The sequence below is a fragment of the Apium graveolens genome, chromosome 11 (genome assembly GCF_009905375.1).
Source record: "Apium graveolens cultivar Ventura chromosome 11, ASM990537v1, whole genome shotgun sequence".
Classification (NCBI taxonomy): Eukaryota; Viridiplantae; Streptophyta; class Magnoliopsida; order Apiales; family Apiaceae; genus Apium; species Apium graveolens.
Window position 1 is genome coordinate 17,740,257 of NC_133657.1, and position 25,897 is coordinate 17,766,153.

General features: G+C 37.8%; 1 non-coding gene across 1 annotated transcript; it reads left to right on the forward strand.

Annotated features, from left to right (window-relative positions):
* The first annotated feature begins 9,858 nt into the window (after positions 1-9,858).
* LOC141698921 (small nucleolar RNA R71) lies at positions 9,859-9,965 on the forward strand. The gene has a single exon (XR_012565418.1). It is a non-coding gene; the product is annotated as a small nucleolar RNA R71 (small nucleolar RNA).
* The last annotated feature ends 15,932 nt before the right edge of the window (positions 9,966-25,897 follow it).

Here is a 25,897-nt window from a genome sequence, read left to right on the forward strand (position 1 = left end):
GCTGTGAGATATTAGCAAGACCTGAAATTTGATCAAATAGAATATCATCCATAGTGCTTGGTTGAGATTGAGCATTTTCTAACCACTGTTGGATTGGATGAGATGATTGTTGTGAAGGATTGGATGTTGAAGTAATGTATGTAGGTTGTGAGGTGGAGGGTAGAGTTTCAGTAGAACCACCTGTGAAAGATGTCACAGTTTGACTCACAGGATGACCTGTGGTTGTGACAGTTTGTTGTTCACCACTTGTGGTGGGAACCTCCATTAAATTGGAGGGGAGTTAACTAGGTTAATGTCATGTACTCTAGTCTCAAACCCTTGCTCATTTTGCAGGGAGATTGCACTTGAATGTGCTAAACTTGCCTCCCCTATAGCAGGATCATTGGCAATTGAACTCCTAGCTTCAATTATGAGTGCAATCTCAACTAGGGTTTTGAGGGGAGTTGTTCCCTCAACAAAAACCTCCAATTAAATTGGAGAGGATTTAGATAGCTCCCCCTCAGGAGTACTACCCTCAAACCTAACAATCTGTGAAGGTTGATTTGTACATGAACATGCATTTATAACCACCACAAGGTCTTTAGTTAAAACTGTTGAAACCCTTATGTTTATGTTGGTGTCATCAAGGTCTACCCCAGCATGTAGCCTCTCACTAACTAAATTTTGTTCCTAGGTGGTGAGCATAGTTTCATGAACCATGTCACTTGAAGTTGGCAACTCTTGAGAATCAGATTTAAGAGTTTGATTATATGAAGAAGAAATTTGAGAGATAAGATTTTGAATGTCAGTGTTGAATTTTGGAAGCTCCCCCTGAATGAATGAGGGAGCTTCAAGAGATGTTCTCTCTTTGTGTATGTCATCCTTATTTCTCCTTTCATACACTTGAATTTGTTCAAGTGATGGTGCAGACTCTTTACAAGGTGCATTAGGGTGAATGCTTTGTTCAATAGAAACATGTTAGGGCGAAAACACGCGCTAATAACACACGCAAGTATACGCATTCGCAAGTAATATAGAATACTTTCTAGTTCGTTCCCACATAGACTCAGACTAATTATGTTCAATTAAACTCACTCACCAATGTATGACTACTTCTCAATGTTAATACAATAACACTTAGATTTGATTAACTAGTTATTAACTATAATTAACTACTAGAATTAAACACTTAATTAACACTTGAATTAACAATATTAAAACACTCATGAGATCACAACTTCATTACTACTTCCTTCAATAGCTATTGTTATTACTCTTAGCCTGCAACAGTGATGATATTAATCGAATAACACGAAACTAATAAAAGCCAACTTTCATTGACAACATAACGATTTAAGCACAAGTTATTCCTTTTAATTACACAGGGAGAATAAAACGGTTAGAGTTACCCACTAATCATGCATACTCTTACATGAACCTATGCTAGCATGGCAAGTTCTAAATCTCAAGATCCACCATCGCTTCACAAGAGATTAACAACCTATCTTATATCTTCGCGACACACATAAGATGAATAGGCACAACCAATACTAGATATCATACAATCATCACACACTAAGGTATTAAACAACTAACTAAAGAATTCCATAGTAAATCCGTTACGACCCCATGATCACGATTAGCCCATGATATCATTCATCGTCATCATGGGTTCATATGAAAACATGATAATAACTAAAACTACTTATATTAAACCAGAGTACGTCACAAGAGTAAATAGGTTCAAAGTAAAGAAAACTAGCATCCAACGTTACAACGAAATAAAGAATCACAAGAAAATATGCTTCCTCTTCGTTGCGGTGTGCTAAAACGGTCTTCTTCCTTATCTCCTTGATCTTTAATTAATACCACGATCCAACCTTTGTGAAACGTCTCTGAAATCTACTTATATAGGAGTCCCATAAAGCCCAGCTAACTCAGAAGTTGGAAGTTAAACAGAAATAGGAGTCTAATATATTAATTCTGAAAATCCGTCCCTGCGCGGCCGCTCAGCATTCCTGAGCGGTCGCTCAGCAGAGCTGAGCGGGCGCTCAGCCCACTACTGGAAACTGATATGTTTTTCTCCTATTTCTTCGCTGCAATCTGCTCTTATCTTCCCACTTGCAATGCTAAACACATGCCAAGGCTTATTATTGATGAAATCTCTCCCGAAATGCAATTAATACCCTGAAATGCACAAACACTACAAAACGCATCAAATACACAAAATACTTGATTTCAAGACACCAATTCAAGCTATTATAAGACGTTCTAAGTGGTATAAAATGCCACTTATCACACCCCAAACTTAAATCGATGCTTGTCCTCAAGTGTCACAGACTCAAAAACAAAACGAAAATATGCATGAATACAAACTATATGAAATGTAGCGATCCCCCTTACTATGACCAAACCAACCAACTTACGACATCTCAACAAATGCAATTAGGCGAATAAAGATTAATCAAATCATGCAAACTAACATACAGCCAGAAACGTGGTGTGTGCAGATGCTTAACAGATATGCTTCGAAACTAGATCAATTATCATAACTCGACTATCCTTAAGGCAATCGCATGATTATACGAAGAATAAAAATTCTAGGCACAAAGTGACTTATAACACTTCAAGATTCTGGAGCTTATTACGGAATCATGCTTTTTATTTATAACAACAAATGCTTATTTGACCGTGCAAAGAGTGAGGTCCACAAAAGACTTATACAATGGTATCCATGTAGCGAGCGTTAGGTTAGCGGATCCCAGACTATAAAAGCCTTAGGTCATTAGGCACAAAGTCCCTTAAGAACTTAATAACTCGAATTCCAAAGAGCCCACTCGTGATCAATTATGCATTAACTCTTTATTTTTTTTTCTTTTCTTTTCTTCTTTTCTATTTTTATTCTCTTTTTTTCAAACTTTCTGAGCAAGTGCGTTTCGCTCCATCTTGCTCAACCCTAGACTACTCGCATAAAAATACGAGCCGGCTACTATCCATTTAACGCCTAGCCACAATTAGCAATGAATTCCATTTTTCACTCCATTTTTTTCTTTTCATACCTTTTATCACTAATAACCTATTATAAAATTCTAAGCATAATCAATAGATTAACCTCGAAAAACATCAAACCATAACAACAATCTAGTCCTTAAGCATTCTCTAAGACTTAGTGAAATTACAAGTGTTTCTAGCATGCATATCTACCTACACGACTCAACATCACTTTAACGCTATCACTACACTCGCATCAACATCACAAATTAATTGGTAAATCAGCACAAAAGGGAGCATGGTATATGCATAAGCTACATGACATGATAAATAAATCTATAAATAATAATAATAATAAAAAACTATATGACAAAAAATATGCAACGATATGAACTAAACTATCATGAATATGCAACTATATGACACACACAAAATATTCCTTAACTACCACCCCCAAACTTAAAATCTTCACTGTCCTCAGTGAAGGTAGTAGAAAGGAACACATGGTATACCTACTCGGAGAGATCATCATCATCATCATCATCACCCTCAAAGGATGGTGTATCAGGAGGCGGATATGCAGAGTCCTCACCAAAAACTGGCCACTGGATTTCAGCTCCAAGGCCTCGAAAAGCAGTCCTAAGTACAAGGGTGAGCTCTTGAGCGAACCTGCTCTGTGTCTCGTACATAGCGTCCATCCTCCTCGACAGTCTCCTATACTGGGCATCAGCCATCCCAGCACCCTCCTGAGCTCTAGAAGAACCAGCCTCATCTCGCCTTGGGCTCTCCATGGTAGCACCTCGTGCTGGACACCCTCCTGGAAGACGATAACCCAGCCCATGCTCCTCGGGCTCACCACCGGTCCACTCCGGCATCGCATGCAGAGTCCCGAAGTCAATAGGAGCGACCAGCAACTGCAACTGCTTATGAGACGACCACTGAACTCCCACTGCTCGGCAAAGCTTTGTAACCGTGGATGCATAAGGGATGTTCATGTGCTTAGCTCCCCTAAAAAACTTCAGAATTCCTTGGTAGATGAACTCACCAAGGTCCACATAGTACTCCTCATTCAAACTTCCCCATAACAACTGTGCTCTCTCAACTGTGACCTCATGTGCATGTGAAGTAGGCAGAATATTAGCGTAAATAAAAGCATCCATGCATGGGCATACCTGTTCATCGCAATCGCCGGAAAATGGCGATACTCGTTATTCCCAGTCTTGAAGGATCAAACTGTGCCCGGCCTACAGAGAGTAGCACAAATAAAGTCCAAGTCAAAATCCTCAGCAGTCTTCTCGTTCCAATTCTCCTCCGCGGGCTTCCTCTGTCGCTGCCCAATCACACGGCGAATTGCCGCAGGGTGATAATCCACCGTCATCCCCCGAATAATAGAATACCCATTCTTCTCAGCCTTCGCGTTCGCATAGAACTTGCGAACCGCGCTCATCGGAACTACTTCAGGAGACTCACAAAAAGCAATCCAACCCTTCTCAGCAATCATAAGCAACAACTCACCATCCCTCCCCGATGGTAAGAACCCCCTCTCCTTCAAAATCGTCTTACCCAGAAGCCTAATATACTCCTCCTCAGCAACCCTATCATTCAAACGAGGCCTCGCAGCAGTACCCCTCGAAGAATCAGCAGTAGGGACAATGTTGCTGCTATCGATAGTCCTGGATCTCTTGGGTGCCATCGAAACTGAGTAAAAGTGTTTAAGATTTGTGTTTTTGGGTTTGGGAGAGAGTTTAAGGTTTGAAAGTGTATGGGGAGTATATGGAATAGGTGTATGTATATATAGGGTAGGGATTAGGGTAAAATTTGATTATGAGTAGGTTTGAGGGTTAAAAACATGGGATAATGGGGAAATAGGTCATGGGTAATGGGCTGTATTTTGTTTTTTTATTTTTCAATTTTTTTTTGGATTTTTATTGGACTTAAAAAAATTTCTCCCAGTCGGCCCCTGAGCGGTCACTCAGCAGAGCTGAGCGGGCGCTCAGGGGTCTTCTGGAATTTTTTTTCCTTGCCCTGTTTTTCTGATTTTTTTATGGTTTTGGATAGGTTACTAACTTTTAAGGGTTCCTGTAACAACAAATCATGGGTTGCCTCCCAAGAAGCACTTCTTTTTCGTCATTAGCTTGACGTAACGTACCTTACTCAGGTTGACAATAAAACGGCACTAACCACTTCCCGGTTTGCCGTGTCCCCATAGTAGTGCTTCAAACGCTGACCATTAACCTTGAATGCTTGGTCTGGATCATTCTCAAAAATCTCCACCGCTCCATGTGGAAACACAGTTTTGACAATAAAAGGTCCTGACCACCTTGATTTTAACTTCCCAGGAAAAAGTCGGAGACGAGAGTTGAATAAAAGAACTTGCTGCCCCGGCACAAATAACTTAGGATGAAGGATGAAGCTTCCTGTCGTGCCGCCTTTTCACTTTTTCCTTGTACATTTTGTTGTTCTCGTACGCTTGGAGTCGAAATTCATCAAGTTCATTAAGCTGAAGCATTCGTTTCTTTCCAGTTGCATGTAGATCTAGGTCCAACTTCTTTAATGCCCATTAGGCCTTTTGCTCAAGCTCCGCAGTTAAATGACATCCCTTACCATACACAAGTTAAAATGGGGACATCCCAAGTGGAGTCTTATATGCTGTTCTATAAGCCCAAACAGCTTCATCGAGCTTTAAACACCAATCCTTCCTTGATGGACAAACAACCTTCTCTAAAATGTGCTTGATCTCTCTGTTAGACACTTCCGCTTGACCATTTGTTTGCGGATGATAAGCAGTAGCAACACGATGATTCACATTGTAGCGCTGTATCATAGAAGTAAACTTACGGTTGCAGAAATGCGACCCTTCATCACTTATGATTACTCGTGGCGTTCCAAACCTTGTGAAAATCTGCTTATGAAGAAAGTTCAACACTGCCTTTGCATCATTCATCGGTAGAGCTTTGACTTATACCCAATTGGAGACATAATTGACTGCCAGCAAGATGTACTGATTATTGCAGTACGAGACAAAAGGCCCCATGAAATCGATTTCCCAAACATCAAAGACCTCGACTTCAAGCATCGCATTTAATGGCATCTCATTCTTTCTCGTAAGATTTCCCACTCTTTGGCAACGATCACACCTTAAAATGAATTGATGAGCATCCTTAAACAAAGTAGGCCAGAAAAAACCTGCTTGCAGAATACGAGCTGCCGTCTTCTCACCACCATAGTGTCCACCATAAACTGTGGAGTGGCAGTCTCGTAATATCCCCTCCGTCTCACAAAATGCGATACATCTCCTGATGATCTGGTCAGCTCCCTGTCTAGACAAATACGGTTCATCCCACATATATCACTTCACCTCATGCAGAAACTTCTTCTTTTGAGCTGTGGTCAAATTAGGAGGCATTATATTGCTGACAAGATAATTCACAATATCTGCGAACCATGGCTCTTCCTCCTGAACTGCGAATAACTGCTCATCCGGAAAAGATTCGTTGATCAATGTCTTACCATGTGAAGTAGACTCGGGATTCTCCAATCTAGAGAGATGTTCAGCTACTGGATTCTCAGTACCTTTCCGATCCTTGATCTCTAACTCAAATTCATGTAGCAAGAGCACTCAACGAATGAGTCTCAGCTTCGAATCCTTCTTGGAAACCAAATAACAAATGGCCGCATGATCAGTGAACACTGTCACCTTTGTCCCAAGCAAATAAGATCGAAATTTTTCAAAACCAAAGACTATAGCCAAGAGCTCCTTCTCAGTAGTGGTGTAGTTGATTTGGGCCCCATTTAAGGTCTTGCTAGCATAGTAGACCACATGAAAGATATTATTCTTGCGCTTCCCAAGAACTGCGCCCACCGCATAATCACTTGCATCACACATCATCTCAAAAGGCTCTGTCCAATCAGGTGCTGTAATAACTAGTGCAGTTATCAAACTCTTCTTGAGAGTCTCAAATGCCGTCAAGCAGTCATCATCAAATTTAAAAGGCATATCCTTCTCAAGCAAGTTGCATAACGGCTTAGATATCTTCGAAAAGTCCTTGATGAAACGCCGATAAAAACCCGCATGACCAAGAAAACTACGGTTTCCTTTAACAGAAATAGGTGGTGGAAGATTTTCAATGACTCCCACTTTGGCTTTGTCCACCTCAAGACCCTTGCTAGAGACCTTATGCCCAAGAATAATGCCTTTACGCAACATAAAATGACATTTTTCCAAATTGAGCACCAAATTAGTTTCCACACACCATTTGAGAACCGCACGAAGATTATTCAAACATTCATCATATGAATGTCCAAAGACCGAGAAGTCGTCCATGAAGACCTCGACATTATTTCCAATCATGTCAGAGAATATAGCCATCATATATCTCTAAAAAGTGGTCGGTGCACCACATAAGCCAAATGAAACTCTGCGAAAAGCAAACGTGCCAAATGGATAAGTGAAGGTAGTCTTTTCTTGATCCTCTGGTGCAATACAAATCTGATTATACCCTGAATATCCATCCAGAAGACAATAATACTCATGACCGGCCAACCTATCAAACATCTGATCAATAAAGGGAAGAGGGAAGTGATCCTTCTTTGTGGCCTTGTTCAACTTTCTGTAGTCCATGCATACCCTCCACCCTGTGACTGTTCTCATGGGGATGAGCTCGTTCTTCTCATTTGCTACCACATTGATACCTCCTTTCTTAGGTACACATTGTACGGGACTCACCCAAGAACTGTCAGAAATAGGATAAATGATTCCTGCATCCAGACACTTCAGAATTTCTTTCTTCACCACTTCTTTCATGATAGGATTAAGTCTGCGCTATTGCTCAACAGTCGGCTAACTACCCTCCTCTAGCAGAATCTTATGCATACAGTATGAAGGGCTGATCCCTTTGATGTCTGCTATAGTCCATCCGATAGCCGATTTGAATTCTCTCAAGATCCTTAAGAGCTTATCCCTCTCACTACCTGAAAAGTCAGATGCAATAATAACAGGTAAAGTAGATGCATCACCTAAAAAAGCATACCTCAAGTGTTCAGGCAATGGTTTAAGCTCCACTGTAGGTGCTTCCTCAGTAGATGGTTTGAGCTTTCCTTCGGCATTTTGAGGTCAGAAGTACCAAGAGATTCAAATGGCATGTCTAACTTTCGCCTCCAGGGAGAAGCATTTAGATATTATAGTTGCTCATTGCCATTGTCATCATCACTGTCAAAATCCCCCACTAAAGCTTTCTCTAATGCATCAGACATTAGCATATGATCAAGTTCTGAAGTAACCGCAGAATCAATCAAATCCACTTTTAAGCACTCCTCATCTTCTGTAGGGAATTTCATTGCTTTGAATACATTTAATGTCACATCCTGATCCTGCACCCGTATAGTAAGTTCACCTTTCTGCACATATAGTACGGCCTGTAGCCAAGAAGGGTCTCCCCAAGATTATGGGAATCTTCTTATCTTCCTCAAAATCCAGAATTACAAAGTCTGTAGGAAAGAAGAGCTTATCCACCTTTACTAGCACATCCTCCACTATGCCTCGTGGGTAAGTAATAGAACGATTGGCCAATTTTAGAGACATGAGGTGGGCTTTGGATCAGGAAAATTCAACTTTTTAAAGATCGACAACGACATCAGATTGATTCTTGCTCCTAAATCACACAGGCACTTGTCAAAAGACAACTTGCCAATGGTGCAAGGAATGGTGAAGCTACCTGGATCTTTAAGCTTTGGAGGTAACTTTTGTTGCAGCACATCACTATATTCTTCCGTCAGAGCAACGGTCTCAAGGTCATCCAGTTTCACCTTCCTTGAAAGAATACTCTTCATAAATTTCGCATAACTAGGAATTTGCTCCAAAGCCTCAGCGAAAGGTATATTGATATGAAGTTTCTTGAACACCTCCAAAAACTTACCGAACTGCTTATCCAGCTTTTGTTGTTGCAATCTCTTAGGGAAAGGTGGTGGAGGATAGAGCTGTTTCTCCCCTGTATTACCCTCAGGTAGAATGTGTTCAACAGTAGTCTTCTTTGGTTCCGCCGCTTTCTCCTTTTGCTTAGCTTCTTCATCACCAACTTCAGTTTCTCCTTCTTTTGCTTTTTCAGCTTCAGCAACTTTTCCAGAATTTAAGGTAATAGCCTTGACTTGCTCTTTATCTTCCTTCCTGCCTGGCACTTCAGTATCACTGGGAAGTGTGCCAGGTTAACGGTTGAGCACTGCATTGGCTATTTGTCCAATTTGATTTTCCAAGGTCTTGATAGAAACCACCTGACTTTTGCACAACAACTTAAGTTCCTCAAAATTAGCACTAGAGGGTGGAGCTGCACCTCCTTATTGAGGATATGATTGCCTTTGAGCATAATGCTATGGTTGCTGGAATCCAGGTGGATTGAACTATTTACTTACGCCTTGTTGATATGGTTGCTGAATAGCATTCTGATTATTACTCCAGCTGAAATTTGGATGATTTCTGTTGTTAGGATGATAAGTAGCTGGCACAGGCTGCTGCTGTCGCTGATAATTGTTCACATACTGAACAGATTCATTAACAAAAGAACATTGATCCGTAGCATGAGAACCTGCACAGAGCTCACAGACCATAGCTATCTGATTGACCCCATAGGTGGCTAGAGAATCGACCTTCATAGACAGTGCTTGGAGCTGCGCTGTAATAGCTGTAGCTGCATCAACTTCCAGAATACCTGCTACCTTCCCATGCATCATCCTTTGAGTTGGGTTTTGATGCTCATTTGCAGCCATAGTCTCAATAAGATTATAAGCCTCAGTATAGCTTTTGGCCCACAAGGCGCCTCCAGCTGCTGCATCGAGCATGGGCAGAGATTGGGCCCCTAAACCATTATACAAACCAGTGATCACATCCAATCAGGCATTCCATGATGTGGACACTTTCTCAACATCTCTTTGTAGCGCTCCCAAGCTTCGCACATAGATTCTGTAGGTTGCTGCGCAAACTGAGTAAGAGCAATCCTCATAGCAGCAGTCTTCACCATTGGATAAAACTTCACCAGAAACTTTTGCGCAAGATCTTGCCAAGTAGTGATAGACCCAGCTGGTTCAGAATGTAACCAGTCCTTAGCTTTATCCCTCAGAGAGAATGGGAAAAGCCTCAGCTTGATAGCCTCATCAGTCACACCATTATATTTGAAAGTACTATAGATCTCGACAAAATTCCTTATATGCATGTTGGGGTCTTCAGTCGCAACACCTCCGAAAGAAACATAATTCTGCACCATCTGAATAGTGCCCGGCTTGATTTCAAAGTTATTGGCCTCAATAGTCGGGTGCATGATGCTAGACTGAATGTCATCAATTTTAGGCCGAGAAAAGTCCATAAGAGCTGGATCTGCCGAAACTAAACGATCACCCATGGTTACTGGCTCTTTCTGCTCACTTCCTGAATCCGAATCTTCAAAATCTATCTTATCCGGAATATCAAGAACTTCGTCTGTCTCCTCAACCGTATCTAAAGTCCTCTTGCGAGTACGAGAACGAGTTTGCATAAACGCTCGCTAAAGTACCTGAAACACAACCGGAAATAATAAGTAACACGTCTTAATCACTGAGTCCTAATGACCAATGATGGTAAGTACATAAACTAAACAAATACGTCGAGTCCCCGGCAGCGGCGCCAAAAACTTGTTAGGGCGAAAATATGCGCTAATAACACACACAAGTATACGCGTTCGCAAGTAATATATAATACTTTCTAGCTCGTTCCCACAGAGACTCAGACTAATTATGTTCAATTAAACTCATTTACCAATGTATGACTACTTTTCACTGTTAAGGCAATAACACTTTGATTTGATTAACTAGTTATTAACTACAAATAACTACTAGAATTAAGCACTTAATTAACACTTGAATTAACAATATTAAAACACTCATGAGATCAAAACTTCATTACTACTTCCTTCAATAGCTATTTTTATTACCCTTAGCCTGCAACAGTGATGATATTAATCGAATAACACGAAACTGATAAAAGCCAACTTTCATTGTACTAATACCATTCTACCAAGCATCCATAATTAAGATAGAAGTTGAATATGCATCAATTATGTTGAGTCCCTATATGTCTACGAAAATTGACAACATAACGATTTAAGTACAAGTTATTCCTTTTGATTACACAGGGCGAATAAAACGGTTAGAGTTACCCACTAATCATGCATACTCTTACATGAACCTATGCTAGCATGGAGAGTGTATAGTCATGATTTTTTCGATCAATCTGTCTATTCTAAATCTCAAGATCCACCATCGCTTCACAAGAGATTAACACCCTATCTTATATGTTCGCGACGCACATAAGACGAATATGCACAACCAATACTAGTTATCATACAATCATCACACACTAAGGTATTAAACAACTAACTAAAGAATTCCATAGTAAATCCGTTACGACCGCATGATCACGATTAGCCCATGATAGCACTCATCGTCATCATGGGTTCATATGAAAACATGATAATAACACACAAGAATAATAACTAAAACTACTTATATTAAATCAGAGTACGTCACAAGAGTAAATAGGTTCAAAGTAAGGAAAACTAGCATTCAACTTACAACGAAATAAAGAATCACAAGAAAATATGCTTCCTCTTCGTTGCGGTGTGCTAAAACGGTCTTCTTCCTTATCTCCTTGCTCTTCGATTAATACTACGATCCAACCTTTATGAAACATCTCTGAAATCTACTTATATAGGAGTCCCATAAAGCCCAGCTAACTCAGAAGTTGGAAGTAAAACAGAAATAGGAGTCTAAAATATTAATTCTGAAAATCCATCCCTGCGTGGCCGCTCAGCATTCCTGAGCGGGCGCTCAGCCCCCTACTGGAAACTGATATGTTTTTCTCCCATTTCTTCGCTGCAATCTGCTCCTATCTTCCCACTTGCAATGCTAAACACATGCCAAGGCTTATTATTGATGAAATCTCTCCCGAAATGCAATTAATACCCTAAAATGCACAAATACTAGAAAAACACATCAAATACACAAAATACTTGATTTCAAGACACCAAATCAAGCTATTATAAGACGTTCTAAGTGGTATAAAATGCCACTTATCAAAACACCCTATTGAGAGGATGCCTCTAGAGTCTATTTAAGTCTCTATTTTACAACTACATCCTTTTGGGAGGATACAGAGGTGGCTTGAGTGGTCAACTCAGTTTTTTTACCTTCTTTTTTTTTTCTGACCAAGGGTGACTCTTTTTCTATTTGGTCCTCACCAATCTCAGTAACAACTTTTAATGGTGTCTGCTTTCTCTTCTTTTTACTCACTTCACCCTTTTGAGAGGATGAAGTGGTTGGCTTTCTAGCTTCTATTGGTATAGAAGGAATGGTCTCAGGCATGGGGGTAATGGTAAGTCTTAAATTTCTCAATCATAAATGGAGTGAGTTTAAGACTTACAGGTACCTTGTTTTTAGTAGTAAGTGAGCCAAATAGAACTTTGGACACTTGCTTATAATTACTTATTTTAGTCCTATCTATACCATTAAGCATATGAATGTCATGCACTTTATGATTTAAAGCAGACATTATAAATATGGAAAGGAAAATTTCTTTACCTCTTGCTGTCAAAGGCATTATGAGCCTAGTGCTTAGTTCCTCCATGATAAGATGACCTACATTGAGGTGTCTGTTGTGGGCCATTGAGTACACCAGCTTCTGGTTAACACTAGAGATGTTGTCATACCCTGTCTTTCTGCATGTGAAGGCCCTTCTAATCGAGTCAAAAAAGAAAGACCATTCTCTCCTAAGAAACTTCTTGTTCGGACTGGCCAAGTTAATTCTTTCACTATAATTGATGAAGTCCATGAACTCAGCTACGTCATCCTGTGTTGAAACCTCCACCAAATTTGCAGTTGGGATGCCCAAAGCTTCATTGCCATCGTCTTCAGAAAATTCCACTTGATGGCCTCTAATGGAGCAATTAACCACTATAGATACAACCTAGTTCTCATGCACCACAGTCATTACCACAGCTGTATTCCAAAAATCCCCCTGAACATCCAAGTACAGAACTGGATTTGCTGTCAAAGCACCTGCAAAATAAGTTTCAGAAAGAAACTTCATAAAACTTTTGAAAGCATCAGGAGCTTGATTTGCATCAGTAAAAGCAAGGTAATTGGTGCCCTCCTTTGGGATAAAAGTTGTAACTGTGTTTGATGCCATTGAAATAGTCTGAATTTGAGTGGGTAAGAAAAAGTAGAGAGAAAGAGTTTGAAACGAGAGAGCGGTTGAGAATTGGAAAAATTAGGTCATAGAGATCTCGAAAGCATAAAAAGGTGTATGTCGAGATGTCTGGATATTTATAGTAAAAGGTAAATGACTTATCGAGAACTAAAAATGAACGTTTGGGATTTGCTTATCGAGAAGTCATATTAAGAGAATAGATACATATCGATATGTCATTTTCGTGACTCTTATCGAGAACTAGAAAATGACTTATCGAGATGTCAAATAAATACCCAATTTGTCCAGAATGGACTGAATTGTTTCCAATTTTTATTTGAATAAATCAAAATAAAATCAGATTAATTTTGTCAAAAGGATTTTACCAAAATAATTTATTAAATTAAATTATCTAAGTTTTGAGTTATTGATAAGTCTAAAATTTATACTTGTAGATAACTATGTGAAGTTATATTTATCGAGATCTCTACTTTGACTTATTGAGAAGTCATAATAAAGCTTGTCGAGAAGTCCTTCGAGAAGTCAGAAAAATGACTTGTCGAGGACTCAATCGAGAAGTCCCAAAATGACTTATCGAGAAGTTAATTAGATTTATCGAGAACTCAGTTCTCTATGTACTTTTGATCTATTTGATTCTGCCTTGTGCTAATTTTACATATTGAAAATGTAAATCAACATTTAGATAGTTTTCTTAGAATTGAAAACTTCCAAGTTAAATTTTGAATTTTGAAAAATAAATATACAAACATTTCTGAAATATTTATAACTCATATTCCAGTTAATTTCTAGTTAAATCAAATTAATTTTGATTTATTAGAAATTAATCTGCTGCAACAATTTAGCAGAGTTCTTGCCTTTATGATGAAGAATTTAACATTTCAATTTTACCTACAAGTCTAGTGAAAGTTGCTTCATCCAAAGGTTTAGTAAAAATGTCAGTTAATTATTTTTCAGTTGGAACAAAAATGAGCTCATTGGTACCATTTACAGAATGTTCTCTAATAAAATGGTACCTTACATTAATGTGCTTTGTTCTAGAATGATTAACCGGATTAACCACAATAGATAAAGCACTAATATTGTCACATATAATTGTAATTTTGTGTAACACTAGGCCATAATCCATTAGCTGATTTCTAATCCAAAGCACTTGAGCACAACAACTTCTAGCAGCTATGTATTCAGCCTCAGCTGTGGAAGTTGACACATATTGTTGTTTCTTGCTATACCAGGATACAAGTCTTTGTCCAAGAAACTGACTGCTTCCACTTGTGCTCTTTCTGTCAACCCTGCATCCTGCAAAATCTGCGTCTGTGTATCCAACAGTTTCAAAACTTGTTCCCTTAGGATATCATAATCCCAAGTTTGGAGTCCCTTTTAATTATCTGAAAATTCTCTTCACATCCATAAAATGTAATTCCTTTGGATTGGCTTAAAATCTTGCACAAAGACATGTTGCAAACATGATGTCTGGTCTACTAGCAGCTAAATACAGCAAAGATCCAATCATTTCTCTAAAGCATGAAATGTATACACTTTTTCCTTTCTTATCTTCATCCAACTTAGTAGTTGTAGACATAGGTGTAGATGCAGGTGAACAATCAACCATGCCAAACTTCTTCAATAAATCCTTGACATACTTAGTTTGGATGATTAAGATCCCATCACTTCTTTGACTAACTTGAAGTCCAAGAAAGTAATTTAGTTCTCCTATCATACTCATTTCATATTCACTCTGCATAAGATTTGAGAATCTTTGACATAGCTTTTCATTAGTAGAACCAAAAATGATATCATTCATATAGATTTGAACTAGGATAATATCATCACCATGTTGCTTGTAAAAGAGAGTCTTGTCAATTGTACCTTTAGTGAATCCATGTTTAAGCAAATATTATGACAGTGTGTCATACCAAGATCTAGGTGCTTGCTTCAATCCATAGAGAGCCTTGAGTAACTTGTACAAAAAATATGAAATTCTGGATCTTCAAAACCAGGTGGTTGTTGCACATAGACTTCTTCTTCCAACTCACCATTAAGGAATGCACTCTTCACATCTATTTGATATACCTTGAAATTTGAATATGTAGCAAATGCAAGAAATATCCTTATTGCTTCAAGTCTTGCAACTGGAGCAAAAGTTTCATCATAGTCAATTCCTTCTTCCTATGAGTAGCCTTTTGCAACCAACCTTGCTTTATTTCTGGTAACAATTCCATTGTCATCCATTTTGTTCCTATACACCCACTTTGTTCCAATTACACTTCTGTTCTTTGGTGCAGGAACTAATTTCCAACTTTGTTTCTTTCAAACTAATTTAGCTCTTCTTGCATAGCAGATATCCAATCAGGATCAAGTAGAGCTTCCTCAGTTTTCTTAGGCTCAACTTGTGAAAGAAAATATGCATGAAGACTTTCATTTACAGTTGCACTCCTAGTCCTCACTCCAACAGTTGGATCACCAATAATTGCTTCTGTTGTGTGACTCCTATCCCATTTTCTGGTGTGAGTTTGTTGACTTGAGTTTTCTGCATTTCTTTACCATTGGCATGACTTGAAGAACTTTCTCCTCTTTCTCCCCCTGAGTTTGTGCTATCAAATCCAGGTGTTTGAGATGAGCTTCCATTTTCATGATTCACTTGTTCATTTGACTCTTCATCCATTCTATGATTTGTCTTGATTTCAGCTTCATCCTTAGAGTCACTATCAATGTTGAGATTTTCAAATTTCAGGGCCTCAGCTTTATTTTCATCAAGGCATTCCAAGCCTGGACACTTGTTATCATCAAAAGTTACATCTGTACTTTCCATAATTTTCTTTTGTTCAAGCACATAGACTTTGTAGGCAGTCTTCTCCAATGAATATCCCAGAAAAATAGCTTAAAAAACTTTATAGTCAAATTTCCCCACATATTCAGAGTTGTCCTTTAGAATATAGCACTTGCTTCCAAACACATGAAGGCTTCACATTAGGCTTTCTTTTAGATAAGATTGAGTAGGGTGATTTTCCAGGTTTTTTGTTAATGAGGTATATGTTTTGAGTGTTGCATACAATATTGACAGCTTCTTCCCAAAAACTTGTTGGCAGTTTGGTATCTTGCAGCATTGTTCTAGCAGCCTCCACTAATTTTCTATTTTTACTTTCAACACAACCATTATGTTGAGGTGTCCTAGCTGTTGAGAATTCTTGAAAATTACCTTTGTCTTTGTAGAATTCAATTAAAGTTGCATTTCTGAATTCTGTGCCATTCACTCCTCAATCTTTTCACACATTTTTGATCTTCAGCCTGTTTCTCAATCTTAATGTTGTGTTTAATTATGATGTGTGGAGTTTCATCTTTAGAGTGCATAAATTCTACCCATGTATATCTTGAGTAGTCATCCAACATGACAAGTGCATATTTCTTTCTTGAAATTGACAAGACATTATCTGGTCCAAATAAGTCCATGTGAATAAGTTGCAAATGTGCACTTATAGAATTCACAATTTTACTCTTGTGACTTGAGTTTTTCATTTTTCTTTTTTGACAAGTTTCATAGACTTCATTTTGAGCAAAATCCAGATTTGGCATATCTCTCACTAAGTCCTTTTGACTAGAGTGTTGATTACTTTGTAATTCAGGTGAGAGAGCTTTTTATGCCACAACTTGCTTTGTTGTTCAGATGAAGCAACAAATTCCATCCTCATTCGCTGAGTTCAAGTCTGTAACAAATAAGCTTCCTTTTCTTACTCCTTTCAGAGCAACTTCATTAATCTTTTTACTGATGATTAAGCATTCTTCTTTGTCAAATTTAACATTGAATCCTCTATCTATGAACTGACTAACACTTAGGAGTTTTACTTCCAAACCAACAACCAATGCTACATCTACAATGACAACATTACCAGAAATTAATTTGGCATATCCCATTGTGAAACCTTTGTTGTTGTCTCCAAAAGTTACTAATGGGCCAGCCATCTCCTCAAACTGTGATAGCAGGGCCATATCACCTGTCATATGTCTTGAGCATCCACTATCTATGATCCATATGACTTTCTTCATTTTGCCCTGCACACAATGAGAATTAAGTGTTTTTAGCTACCCAAGCAGTGTTGGGTACTATCTTTTTATTAACAAAATGTGCAGAATTAGAATGAGTTGATTCAGAAAGAATGGTGTTCATTGCTTGATTTGCATGTTCCTTTTTGGCTGTAGACCCAATGTTGATTTCCTTGAGGTCTACTCTCAGCTTATGACAACTTGTCATTACTTTCATGTTGCAAGGAATGCAATCAAACTTATAACATAAGGAATAGGGATCTTTAGTCTTTGCTTCACCATACTTGCATGCTCCCAATCTTGGCTCACTAACAGCCTTTTTACAAATATGAGTTAGATTATTTGTAGAGCCACATCTCTGACATTGTTCTAGGAGCATCAACAAAAATTGCAAAGTTGTTACTTTTGTTTATCCCAATCTTCCCGTTTCTGTTTTTCTTCTTCTTTCTTGTATCTTTGATTTTAACTTCCTTGATTGTCTTCTTGGGAGTTTGATCAATTATGGGCTTCTTCTCAGCTTTAGAAGTTGGAGTTATTTCTGTACATTTCTTTTCATTGTCCTCATCAACAATTTCTTGCTTTATGATCAACTCTTCTTCACTGAAATTTACGTCACATGCTTTGAACATATGTGAACCAACCTTTCTCAGCATAGCTGAGACATCTTCACTTGCAGTTACTTTTCCCTTATCACCTTCAACTTTCATGCTGCTGTTCAATACATCATAATTCAAGCCAGTAGCTAAGTTGGCACATGGCTTGTTCTTCTCATGGTACTAACCAACTAACTGAGATGCATTTCTGAATGATTTCAGTTTTACTTTATTTTTCTCTTGCTTCTCCCTCAACACAACTTCTATCTAAGTAGCACACTTCATCTTGTTCTTTAGATATTCATTTTCTTGCTTGACTGTCTCAATCTCCACAAGCATTAGATCAAACTTTTATTTCTCACTCTCAAGCTTCTCATTAGCTTTTGATAACCTACTGACCTCCTCAGTAGCTGCTACCATGCTAGTATGGATGTGGAACATTTCTATGCTCATCTTTTCAACAGTTTCCTTATATTGACTTTCATTTAAATCAATGGTGATAAGCGATGGTACCTTTGTTTTTGATGAGGATGACTCTCCTTGCTCCAAGGCCATGAGTGCACAGTTTCCTACTTCCTCAGCATCATCATTGTCAGAATCATTCCAACTCTTTCCTTCTGTAATATAAGCTTTACCCTGTGGCTTTGTTAGAAGAGCTTCATACTTTGCTTCCAACTCAAGATAAGCCTCATCCTTTTTCACCTTCTTTGACTTCCTGCAATTTAGCAAAATGGCCCAATTCACCACAATTAAAGCACCTGATTTTTGATCTGTCAACAGATTCTGTTTTGTAGCCATTTTTGTTTCCATAATTGTATTGTGTCTTTTTATTCCAATTATTGTCCTTGTTGAATATCTGTCCCTTGTTTTTACAGGACCTTGGCTTCTTTACTCTAATGTTAGAGAATTTTCTTGCTAAGTAAGCCATGGACTGATCTAGCTCATCCGGTTCATCCAAGATATAGAATTCATCCTATTCAAGTTTAAGAATAACTTGTTTCTGTGGTTCCTTGTTCTTTTTCTCATTGCTTGAGATAATCGGAGTCTGGATTTCCTGTTTATCATCAGATGACTGGTTGTCGTTAACCACTAGAGCACTTGATCCATCAACAATGCGCCCTTGGCTAACTCTTAAAGACTTTCTTTGGATCATTTCCAGTTTATAGGTTTTCAAGATCCCATATAGAACCTCCAGTGTCATTCTGCTCAAGTCTCTCCCATCTCTTATAGCTGAGATTTTCTATTCTAAATGATCCGGAAGGGTGAGCAAAAACTTCAAGTTAACCTCTTCAGCTTTATAGTATTTGTCATGAAGATGCAAGTCATTAATCAGCTTGTTTAATCTTTCAAATACATCAGTTATACATCAGTTCTCCTTTGGTTTGGCCTAACTTCTTCTGTTCCTTCAAAAGAATTTCTATTTTATCCCAGATCTATTTGGTTGTGTCACAGTTGATAATGTTATTGTACATTGCATTGTCAAGTGACTCTATAAAAATCAGTTGCAAGCCACTATCCAGAGAGACTTTCTCCTTTTCAGGTTTAGTATACTGTGAGGGATCTTTAGGAGCATAATGAGCTGGAATGACCATGTCGCCATCTGTAGATTCCTCAACTCTTTCTATGGGGGTCAAATGACCATTCTTGAGAATATGAACATATAATGGGTTGGCCATCCTTATAAACAACATTATTTTCTTTTTCCATAATGTGCAGTTAGATCTGTCAAAGCCAGGAATTTTGATACTGCTAATCTTCTGCGTATTCATTCTTCCAAGATCTTTAATCTGTTTGCTTTCAGATTTTGTTGTGATACCACTTGATAAGTAATGAATATAACACGGGGGGGTGAATGTGTTTTGGTTATTTTTAAGGCTTTTTCAAAGTTAATTGTTTGGTTAATAAAGTAGATAAGAAATGCAACAATATAATGTTAACTAAAAATAAGCAGCGCACACAATATTTCAAAACTCACTTAATTTTGTATTAAAATTAAGTTAGTATCTTGCTACAAATCCTGGGTTCTTTGTAAGTAAAGAACTCCGCTTCTTCCTTGAAAGAGTTACAAGAAATTCTAGATCTTTTTGATACAGTTTAAAATCAAAGGACCAGTGTTTACTTTATAGATTAGTAAACACAGGTTTACACAACATACAATAGATTGTACTAAACCTTACTAAAAGTAATCTCTAAAGCTTTCCATTTTTGGCTTAGTGTATCTTTGCAACACCTGTGAATCTGTGACTTTCCTTTTCAGTTAATCTTGACCCTTGATCTTGCACTCTTCAAGCTGCTTTTGTAGACTTTTCAATCTAACTGATTAGATCATTTGTTGATTGATAATCTTAAATATTAACTTTTCTGTCTATACTTGAGTTTCATATCGAGATCTCCATTTTGATGTATGGATAACTGACATCTCGATAAGTATAATGGCTTATCGAGATCTCTTCGTTCTCGATAAGTATTTTGACTTGTCGAGGTCTCTGGGTTTTCTATATGTGAACTTGACTTGTCAATATCGCTGAGTTCTCGAATGTGAACTTGACTTGTCGAGGTCTCTGAGTTCTCGAATGTGAACTTGACTTGTCGAGGTCTCCAAGTCTCTGCATGTAGAATTGACTTATCGATATCTCCAATCTTCATATCTTCATTTTGGCTTGTCGATATCTTTGAGTTCTCGAATGCAGGAATGACTTGTCGATATCTCCAATCTTCATATCTTCATTTGGCTTGTCGATATCTCTGAGACTTCTTGATAAGCATTTTGATTTCTCGATAAGTCATTCTGGAGTTCTCGAATGACTTCTCCATATGACTTGATCTGTGACTTGTAGATATCTTGACTTAGAATATTTTTCCTAAAACATATTTATTCAACTCCAAACTTCTTCACAATATATTTTTCCTAAAACAGATTTATTCAACTCCAAGCTTCTTCACAATTTCTCCGAGGCATGATCTTCTTGATCTTCTTCTAGAGGTTATTCTTAGGCTTGAGATTGTTTACAGAAAAATACTCCAGTCTAATCTTTATATTTTTACAGAATCTAGTGATACAATAAAAAATACAAATTTAGATTATCATACAACTAATTCTTAGGGTTGTCAATTTGACTTAGTCTTGTTATAGTACATGCATGTCTTGCACAACAAAACCAATCAACTCGGCAAATAAGAAAAATCACACATGTCTTTGTTGAGCTAGAAAATTCAACAAATCAACAAAATATAATGGAAAAAGGTAAAACGTGTTTAAAATATGTTTACAATAATTTCATATTTCCATTCACTTTGAATTTCTTATAAATGATGCAGTACTAAATACTCATCTGTTAGCTATTGAGTACAACATAGAAGGGAGTGAATGTGTTTTCTAAATTTTTAGCCTTTTTAAAGTTTTTTTGGATAATTGTAAACAAAGAAATTTATAATTTGCAGAAATATTATGTTTAACTGAAACAGAACAACAAACACAATATTTTAAAACTCACTTAATTTGTATTGATTAAGTTTATCTTGCTACAAATTTTGTGTTCTTAAAAAAATATAAGAACTCGGCTTCTTCCTTGAGAGAATATAGGAAAATATAAATATGTTTATTAATTCTAAACTAAGGACCAGTGCATGCTTTATACACTAGGAGCACGGGTTTACAAAACTTGCACTATAATGTACTGAACTCTTTTCTAAAGCAACCTTTTTCTATTTTCATTTCGAGCTTAGCAAATTTGTGCGGAATCTTGCAGGTTTATGTCCATCCTTTATCTAGTTAATCTTGGCCCTTGATCATGTATTCTCTCCAGCTACTTTGTAGACTTTTCAATCTAGTTGATAGATTGTTTGTTGACTGATAATCTTGAACCTTGAATTTGTTTGTATCCTGTATTTAAGAGGTATATCGAGATCTCCAGTTTATTTTATAGAGAAGTGACATCTCGAGAAGTATAATGACTTATCGAGATCTCTAAGTTCTCTATAAGTATATTTGACTTGTCGAGGTCTCTTGATCTTTACATGTTGAATGACTTGTCAATATGTCTGAGATCTCTACATGTAGAATTGACTTGTCGATATCTCAGAGATCTCTATATACATTTTGACTTGTCGATATCTCTGCAGAAATGACTTGTCGATCTCCAATCTTCACATCTTCATTTGACTTTTCAATATCTCTGAAACTTCTATATAAGCAATTTTGGACTTCTCGATAAGTCATTCTGGACTTCTCGAATGACTTCTCGATATTGCTCGATCTGTGACTTGTCGATATCTTGACTTAGAACATTTTTCATAAAATAGTTTTATTCAACTCCAAGATTCTTCTTTTTTCTCTAAGGCATGATCATGGCTTGATCTTCTTCCAGAGTTTATTCCTTAGCTTGAATCTCTTTAAAGAAAATACTTCAGTCTAATCTTCTAACCTTTTTATAGACTCAAGTAATACAATTCGAAATACAGAATTGATTATCAAATAACTAAATTTCAGGGTTGCCAATGTGACTTAGTCTTGTTATTGTACAGGCATGTCTTGCACAACAATCTCCCCCAATTGTTGAGAAGATTGCTTATCACAAATTCATGCCTGATAACAAGACTAACCCTAAGTTATAAATAATTACATAAAAACTGATAGATTATAAATACAACATTTATACATTGAGTGATTTCATAAATTCAATAATTACAGCCATGTCATGAATTTCTCATAGCCTGGTTATTTTCTAATGAGGTCTTTTAGATTTACAAGCACGTGGAGTTCCTCTAATATTTCAGGCCTTCGTAGAGCTTCTACAAGCTTGAGCCAATCATCCAATGAGTAACCATTTAAGTAACCAACTTTGAATCTTGAGAATCTACCAACTTGTATGTTTAGAAAGTGTCAATCCTTTGATATTCTACTCGAACCCCTTACCTTGAGCTCATTAGATATCTACTCAAACATCTCTATCTCTTGTGCATATTTTCTGTCCCTTTCCTCTTTCTCAGCCTTCAATCTTACATGTCTTTCATTCATTTCCCTCAACCTTTCAGACATCACAGCCTTCCACATTATTGTACTTGTGTCCTTATCCTTTATCAAGCTTATTACCCTCTTCAGTTCTGTGGATGAAATAGTCTCCACTACTGTCCTGATAAGCAAAATGAAAGAGCCATCCATGTAGTAGATTATGACATCTGCTAAAGATACAACACAAGCTTTAACAATTTCTTTAGATAGTTGTTGGAAAAAGTCATAATCTGTGATGCACATGTTTAGAGGAAGAAAGTCAGTTTGATTGAAACAGTTCCAGATGACTCCAGTACCAGCTTACATTTTCCTTGGATTTCTTCCAACGGTCTTGAAGTGAGTTATGGTTGGAGGCTTGAATGAAGATAGGTTTGTGATTATCTTTAGTGTGACATGGTTGTATCTGATTGGTATTTTGAGTAGGGTGTTTGCAGTTTGTTCATACAAGTATTTTGGCTTATGAGGTAGGTTTGATTGAGATAGTGTTTGGATAGGCGTGGTGGTTTGAGTTTGTTAGATTTGGATTTGTTGGACATGTTTCTTAGTTCTTTCTTCTTCTCCCATTCTCCTCCTTCTGCTATCATTTCTTCTCTTCCTTTCATCCTTCTTCTTCTCATCTACCTTACTGCCAGTTACTTTAGAAGATTGACTTAGATTTGAGCCAGAAGGTTTTTGCTCATCATTCTTCTGCTCATCATCATCCTTGTCATCTTTTGTGTTGAATTGAGTGGTTGGCAACATGGTTTCAGCATTTTGTAGATATCTCCCCAATATCCTGATCATCTCCTCATCTTCTTCTTTCTTGTTCTTCTTGGTCTCGAGCTCAGTCTCTAATGTCATGATTAGCCTTAGATTACTCCTAACACAATTCTTGGGGATTGTGAAATATTTGCACTTCCTGGTTTGTGGACAGATGTAGGCCACCCCCTTCCTTGGATGGAGACAGGCTTCATAAAAAGTAGTTATCTGAGCTTTCTTTAGTTCATTGAGCAATTGGATGTCCTCTGGAATGACTGGATTAACTCTATCAATTACCACATCCAGCTCAGATGCTCTCATGGATTGAAGATTTGGGAGAGACACCTGAAGGCACCTGTCCAAACCACAATAATTGACATTTGCAATTATCCTTTTCTCTAAAAAGTTTCCAACCTTTACTATCACCACTATTAGAAAATTGATGTTGTTGGACAAAACTCTTTCGTAAGTGATGTAGTTGTTGTGAAGAGAGACTCTTAGCACCATTAATAGCTCATTCAACTCCTTGTCTTGACAGGGTCCTTCTACAGCTTTCTAGAGTCTGTCTTTTCCCACATCTTGAGAAATTTTTACTTGTGTAGAGCTTTGACCAGAGTGGGATGTAGATTTTCCATCTTCCTTTGACTATAGACCATCTTTTTTGGATTGTTGAATTCTAGCTTCTATCTCCCCCTTAGTCTTGGTAGAAGGCAGAAGTTGACGAGTTGGAATTTCTGGCTTAACAGCTTTAGGTAGAGCATGTAGTGGAACATTCAAGGCACCCATAATAGCTCCCAAAGAGATAGAATTCTGCATTTGGAGATGTATGTGGGAGTCTACTAGGGTCCTTATGTCATTTTGTTGACTATGCACTAGAGTAGTGAGAGCTGTGACCTGAGCTGTGAGTGAGTCATTTGAGGCTTGAAGATTGGATACTTGTTGTTATAGAGATTGGATTTAGAGATTTGTTGATATGGAGATTGGTTGTTGTGAGCTTAAAGAGAGAGAAGCACCAAAGTGGCTTGAATGGATTTCTTGATTCATCCATTAAAAGAGTTGAAGGTTCATATCTGGCTTGGTGGAGTTGATATAATTTGACCCTTATGCAATTTATGTTTGTAATTTGGTTTTGGACAACTTCATGAAGAGCCAAAGGATTGCTTTAAGTTCTTGATGCTCTGATCCATACTAGTGACATCAAACCTGGCCATTTGCTCAGCAAATTTGTTGAATTTACTCTTGATTTGCACCTGAGTTGGCACAAGGTCATCTAGTTTATCTTTTACCAATCTCCTGATTCTGTCTTGATGACTATTCAGAGTCTGTTGTAGTATTTTACCAATGAGGTGAAAAACTTTGAGTTGTGCCTTGTAGACTTCTGTAATAGCATCATGAACTTCTTGTGGACTGAGAGTCTTGGCATTGCTTCCTAGGATAGTGATATACTTTTCTCTAAACCTAGCCAAAACCTCATCCATTTCCAAGATGAAATCTTTAGACGGCCAATCATCCACATTCCCATCTTGCTCAGCTTCATTCACAATCTTCTGTTGCTATTTTTTAACATATTCTTTATAGGATACTTAGATTGTCTGATAATCCTGATTGGACATATCAGTTGTAAGTAGATGTTGGGTAATATTGGCACGACCAGGGAGTTGGTCCACAAGGAGGTCATTCATTGTAATTGGTTGAGTTTGAGTATCCTGCAGCCATTATGAGATGATGTGTGTAGGTTGTTGAGTAGGTTGGATGTGGAGGGATGTCTGTTTGGTTTGAGGTGGAGGGTTGTGAAGAGGTAGGTAGCCCTGTGATTGGAATCACAGTTAAACTCACAGTAGAAACTGTGGTTATGACAGTATGTTGTTCACCAATATTGGAAACCTCCATTTGAATTAGAGTGGATTTGACCAGGTTACTATCATGTACCATGGCCTCAAACCCTTATTTTTCTTACAAAGAACTGGCACCTGGATGTGCATGACTTGTCTACCCAATGATTGGATCACTCACAATTGGACTCCTAGCTTCAATTATTAAAGCAATTCCAGCCAGGGTTTTGAAGAGAGTTGTCCCAATAAGAGGAACCTCCAATTGAATTAAATAGGACTTAGATAGCTCCCCCTCAGGAGTACTACCCTCAAACCTTTCAATCTGTGAAGATTGATTTGCACATGAAGGTGCATTTGTTACTACCACAGGGTCTTCAGTAAAAAATGATGAAACCTCTGTGTTTTTGTTGGTGTCATCAAGGTCTACCCCAGAATGTAGTCTCTCCCAAACTGAATGTGGTTCCAGGATGGTAAGCACAGCCTCTTG